We start from the raw sequence: 7,123 nt of genomic DNA, 5'->3' as shown, positions 1-7,123 counted from the left end.
GAGGGGGCAGCAGGAGATGGACAGGGAGAGGGGAGCAGGAAATGGACAGAGGAAGGAAAGTGAAGGAGATAGACAGAGAGAGGGGAAGAAGACCTGGACACAGAGAGGAGAGAGAAGGAGATCGACAGCGAGAGGGGAAGGAGGAGACGGTCAGGGAGAGGGGAAGGCCAACAGAGAGAGGAGGAAGGATGAGATGCACAGCGAGAGGGGAGAGGTTGAGACGGACAGGGAGAGGGGGAGGTGGAGATAGACAGAGAGAGGGGGAGGAGAAGATGTAGAAAGAGAGGGGGAGGAAGAGATGGAATGAAATAGGGGAGAGGAGGAGATGGACAGAGGGGAAGGAGCAGATGAGCAGGTGGACAGATGCTGGGGTGGGGGGGGGGGGGGGGGAGGGAATTGGATAGAGAGAGGGAGGGAAGAGCAAATAGACAATGAGAAGGGTAAGCGGAGATGGACAAAGAGAGGAACAGGAGGAAATGGACAAACAGAAGATTGGAATAAATACATAACCGGGCAACCTCAGGTACTCAGCTAGTATTAAATAATATGTATGTCCCAAAGACGAATGTCGAACTTTTGGGAGGAGAGAGTTGTGCATTCCCCAAATATTCTCATCTCTGGAGCTAGTGATTTCAGGTAATATGATAATTTTCCACTACATCTCTAACTCAAGCTTACTCTAAAAAACATTATAGCAGCGAATTGTCTTGTTTAACGATTTCTGACGTTAAGGCCTGTTTTGGTTACTCAAAAATCTTAGTATTTCTAAAATTTATAATGAGAAATCCTGTTTCACAAACGCTAATTCAATGGCATTGTGAAATCTAGCTGCATTAGAAGGAAATGCACGCTTCCCTGAATGTAATGAAAATGTGGGAAAGCGATCAAAATATTTGCTGCTTAGTTAATAACGCAACGCGTTAGGTTTGCGAGACGGAGAGGTGAGTCAGAGCAGGATCAAATTCACCCAGACGATTAGCGTGCACAAATCAGTGTGAGTGTGGTTTTTAAGCACTTTTCCAGCCCGTTACGTATATTCTGGGCTGGTCCCAATCTCCGCCTCAGAATATACGATACAGCTAAAATAACGACAATACACAGATCAGAGGTCACGCACTTCACAGACGGTGTAGAAAAGATACACCCGGGTCGACAGAAAAGTTATCGAGTCACTAAGTTTAAAAAATGGCCGAAAGCAGTGTACTCCTTTGACGGGATAATCGCAAGAAGCGATAAGTGATGTCATAAAAACTTGTTTCTGGTTCTAATTACTAACAAAAAGTGGAAACAACAATTTTTTGTAAGTCGTATATCAATATTATGAACATATTACATGGTTTTATTTATAGAAAGTTTCCACGGAACAGCTACTGTATAGGAATAGTCATATGTGAAACATTATTATTATCAGACTCAATCAAAAACATGCTGAATTCTGAAGTGATTGTACCAAAATCATTCTGATATCATTTTGTCAAACTAAGACAAACGCCTTTCTCGTGGCCTTTTTCGGCGGTATAGAATGCTCCCTCATTGCTCTGCTCATTTTTCTTTGGTCGCTACACACTACCCGACAGACTGAAGCCGCCCGTAAACTTCAGTTTAGAGCCGTTCTTCTGACAGTGGAAGTTACGTTACCAATTTTAAACTGACCGGTCAGCACATTAACGCAGATGCGTTGACTCGTAAATCAGTGTGCCTTAGGTCTACGTTGTACAAATTACAAGGATCCAGCACAGTTGGAATAAGCACATTTTGGCTGCCATAGGGCTTCCTAACTGTTATTGATAGCTGTTGAATAGACAACCTTAGGCGAAGAAATATTGTAATGCAGTACAGAAGCAGATGAATATCTCATTGTAATCACTTACTCATTCCGGGTCAAAACTATTTACACCCCTGCACAGTAATCATTGATGGGTGGTCACATAACGTACCACTTCCAGTATCATGTTTAATGACGAGTTGTTGATGCAGAAATTGGTCAAATTTGCACTCCTGTCCAAGATATTAATGATATCTGATGACGCCCTCGCAAACGTTCACATCCTGGGCCACTCTGTGATAGCAAATGGATCCAGTCCATTCTGATCTTACCAGGTTATAAATATCAACAGTCTTTCTGAAGTGTCAAGTAAGCATTTGTACTCTGGATCAGAAATAACAATATTCTTACATAAACAAAATGCAGATCCTGATGTGGTCGGCGACAATGCGGGCGGTTTATTTAACCAAGTAATGTGCAGCGCACTTTCTTGTCACACAGTATGCCTGCACTACACGAACGGCGCTCCGCATCTTGTTTTGAAATAGTGGATTCATTCGTAGAAAAAGATCACAGTCACATTTGTATATTCAGTGAAACGGTACTCATAAGTTATTATTGCGTGCTCGAATAATATGGCCACATCCAATTTGTCTCCTATTTTGCAAAGTTAGGTTACCTTTCAGAAAGTAATAGATATTTGTACTGACCTCTTGCTTGCGCATACCATAAAAGGAAATAAAATGTTGTTTACTTATAACAGTGGAACACAACGAGACTTGTAATCGTAAACAAATCACTTTTGGTTGTTTACATCGTTATTTCCGAAAAATAGTTGAGATAATGTAAACTATGAAATACTTTGACACTGTTCAGCTGCAGACGTTAACCTGAACATGTGACAAGGTAAAGACATTATTCTACTGAAAAGCTCTCTGGCCTTTTACTTTGCCCATGTAACTTATATCAATATCTGCAGGCTTTCTAATGTTAGAATTAATGTGAGACTGTAATAAGAAAAAAATTTCAGAACAGCTTAATGTTCCATTCAGAATTATAATTTTACAGAACGGCATTCAAAAGAACTTGCACGTAATATGTCTTTGACGTTCAGAATCATTGACGCTCAAGATACGAGAACTAAAAAGTGAAACCAAAAGGGCAGTCAGTTTACTAACTAGAAAGAAATACTACTACAACAACTACTACTGTCACTATTATGACCGTCATCACTACTACAAATAATCTATCAGTTCATTAATAAATAAATAAAGAAATTAACTATAGAATGGACTTGCACGTGCAAGTTTACTTTAAAATCTAGATCAAAATTTTTCCTTCTAGTCAAGGCAAAGCAAAGACATATTTGCATATCAGACAAAAAATGAATAAATTTTATTACCTGACACCGATTTAAGGGCCTAGAATTAACATCTGTACCGTATTATAGCAATGATCCCCCTGCAAAAAGAAGTCAAACAGCAGACGCTGTGCCCGACAGCCCTTAAAAATGCTTTCACCAATATTTTTTATATAGTTAGCATATTAACAGAGATGTCTATTGTTTCATGCCTGAGGTCAAGATCAGTTCATTTTCTTTACCGTGGAATAAAAAAAATGCATTTTTCACCAGAGGAATGAAAACAGCACAACAAAGAAAGTTTTTCTCGCGCTGTTGCCACTGCTACTGCTCGCTGGTGGCCAAGTTGGCTACTCTTTTTTTTAATCCGACTTGTTTTTGTTGTTGTTGTGGTCTTCAGTCGGAAGACTGGTTTGATGCAGTTCTCCATGCTACTCTATCCTGTGCAAGCTTCATCTTCTCGAGGTAATTACTGCAACCTACATGCTTCTGAAACTGCGTACTGTATTCATCTCTTGGTCTCCCACCATGAATTTTACCCCGATTCCACCCCCATCCCCCCCCCTTCCTCCATCACTAAATTGGTGACCCCTTCATGTATCAGAATGTGTCCTACTAACCGAATCCTTCTTCTAGTCTGGTTGTGCCACAAATTTCCTGTCTCCCCAATTCTAATCAGTACCGCCTCATTAGTTAATTTAATCTTCAGCATATAATCTTCAGCATTCTTCTGCAACACCATATTTCAAAAGCTTCTATTCCCTTCTTGCCTAAACTGTTTCTCATCCATGTTTCACTTCCATACATGGCTACATTCCATACAAATACTTTCAGAAAAGACTTCCTCACACTGAAATCTGTACTCGGTGTTAACAAATTTCTCTTCTTCAGAAATGCTTGTCTTTCCATTACTCTCTACTTCGACCATCGTCAGTTATTTTTCTGTTTAAATAGCAAAACTCATCTACTACTTTAAGCGTCTCATTCGCTAATCTAATTCCCTCAGCATCACCTGATTTAATTTGGGTACATTAAATTATCCTCGTTTTACTTTTGTTGATGCTCAGGTTATATCCAATCTGTTCAGCTGATTTTCAGAGTCCTTTGCTGTCTCTGACAGAATTACAATGTCATCGGCGAACCTCATAGTTTTTCTTTTATACCTGGACTTTAATATCTGCTCCAAATTTTTCTATGGCTTCCTTTGCTATTTGCTCGATATACAGATTGATTAACATAGGGCATAAGATAAAACCCTATCTCACTCAATTCTCAACCATACTTTGCTTTCATTCCCCTCGACTGTTATTACTGTGACATCTGGTTTCTTTTCAAATTGTAAATAGCCTTTCGCTCCCTATTTTTTTTTAACCCTGCCACCTTCAGAATTTGAAAGAGGGTATTCAAGTCAATATTGTCAAAAGCTTTCTCTAAGTCTACAAATGATAAAAACGTTGATTTGCCTTTCCTTAATCTTCGAGGGTAATCCCGAAAGTAAGTTTTCCTATTTCTTAAGTACACAGACTTGTTTATTTCTACAATGGTTTACATTAGTTTACAGCTTGAACATTTAGCTATTTTTCGACATAATAACAATTTCTGTCGATGCATTTTTGTAGACGCTGTGACTGTTTTTGTATGCACACGTCATACCAGCTCGCCGCCATGCTGTTCAGAAAGTTATGAATCTCGTCGGAGCTGGATCGCTTTCCGGGCAAATTTTCTTTTAACCTAGGGAACAGGTGATAGTCACTTGGTGCCAAGTCAGGACTATAGGATGGGTGGGTGATTGATTATGTTCCACTGAAACTGTTGCAGGAGAGCAATTGTTTGCTAAGCGATGTGTGGGCTAGCGTTGTCATGGAGAATGTGAATGCCCTTGCTCAACATTCCTCTTCTCCGGTTCTGGATTGCCCGTTTGAGTTTTTTCAGAGTCTCACAATACCTTTCAGCGTTAATTGTGGTCCCAGCGTTTCAGCTTCGACGACGAGGTGAAAGAAGAGGTTCATAACTTTCTGAACAGCATGGCGGCGAGCTGGTATGACATGGGCATACAAAAACTGCCACAGCGTCTACAAAAATATATATCGACGGAAAGGGTGATTATGTCGAAAAATAGCTAAATGTTCAAGCTGTAAACTGATGTAAACAATTGTAGAAATAAACAGGTCTATGAACTTATAAAAAACTAGGAGAACTTACTTTTGGGATTACCCTCGTATCTTCTAAGATTAGTCGTAGGGTCAGTATTGCCTCTAGTGTTCCAACATTCTTACGGAATCCAAACATATCTTCCCCGAAATTGGCTTCTACCAGTTTCGCATTCATCTGTAAATAATTCGTGCTAGTATTTTGCAACTGTGACTTATTAAACTGATAGTTCGGTAATTTTCACAGCTGTCGACACCTGCTTTCTTTGGGATTGGAATTATTATATTCTTCTTGAAGTCTGTCGGTGTTTCGTCAGTCTCATACATATTGCTCACCAGATGGAAGAGGTTCGTTATGGTTGGCTCTCCCGAGGCTTTCAGTAGTTCTAATGGAATGTTGTCTACTCCTGGGGCCTTGCTTGGACCTAGATCTTTCAGTGTTCTCTCAAATTCTTCAAGCAGTATCATAGCTTCCATCTTATTCTCTTCTATGTCCTCTTCCATTTCCATAATATTGCCCTCAAGTACACTTCCCTTGTATAGACCCTCTCTATACTCCTTCCACTTTTCTGCTTTTCCATCTGACCTCTTGGCATTCTTGCAGATGGTTCATTTTTCTCCAAAGATCTCTTTAATTTTCCTGTAGGCGGCATCTATTATCCTGAGTGACGTATGCTTCTAAGCCCTTACATTTGTCCTATAGCCATCAGTGCTCAGCCATTTTACACTTTCTATCAATCTCATGTTTTAAACGTTTGTATCCCTTTCGCCTACTTCATTTAACTGCGTTTTTATGTTTTCTCCTTTCATCAATTAAATTCAATGTCTCTTGTGTTACCCAAGGAATTCCACTAGTCCTCGCCTTTTTACTTACTTGATCTTCTGCTGCCTTCAGTATTTCTCTCTCAAAGATACCCCATTCTTCTTTTACTGTATTCCTTTCCGCTTTTCTTGTCAATCGTACCCTAATGCTCCGTCTGAAACCCCCTACAACCTCTGGTTCATTCAGTTTGTTCAGGTTTCATCTCAGTAAATTTCTACGTTTTTTCAATTTCTTCGCCCTAGAGTTAACCAGTAAATTGCGGTCAGAATCTACATCTGTCCCTGGAAATGTCTTACATTTTAAAATCTGGTTCCGAAATCTCTGTCTTACTATTGTATAATCAGTTTGAAACCTTCCAGTGTCTTCAGGTCTCTTCCACGTATACAACCATCTTTCACGATACTTAAACAAAGTGTTAGCTATGATTAAATTATGATCTGTGAAAAATTCTACCAGGCGGCTTCCTCCTTCATTCCTTTACCCTAGTCCGTATATACCTATTATTTTTCTTTCACTTTGTTTTCCTAATATCGACTTCCAGTTCCCCATGACTACTAAATTTTCGTCTCCCTTAACTATCTGAATAATTTCTTTTTCTCATCATATGTTTCATCAGTCTCTTCATCATCTGGGAGCTAGTTGGCATATGAACCTATACTTTTGTGGTGGATGTGCGCTTCTAGTCTATCGTGGCCGCAATAATGACTTCATTGTGCTGTTCATAGTAGCTAATGCATCTTCCTATTTCTTTTTATCCATTATTAAGCTTACTCCTGAATTACTCCTCTTTGATTTTGTATTTATAACGGTGTGTTCACCTGACTGGAAGTCCTTTTCCTCCTGCTACCGAACTTCACTAACTCGCTTCTTAAGTTTTCTAGCCTACCTGCCCGATTGAGAGATGTGACATTCCACTCTCCGATCCTTATAACGCCATTTTTGTTTCTCCTGATAACGATATCCTCCTGAATAGTCCCCGCCCGGAGATCCAAATGAGGGCTATTTTACATCCGGAATACGACTTC

This window comes from Schistocerca americana, chromosome 2, assembly GCF_021461395.2.
Source record: "Schistocerca americana isolate TAMUIC-IGC-003095 chromosome 2, iqSchAmer2.1, whole genome shotgun sequence".
NCBI lineage: Eukaryota > Metazoa > Arthropoda > Insecta > Orthoptera > Acrididae > Schistocerca > Schistocerca americana.
This window is presented reverse-complemented; position numbering follows the sequence as displayed.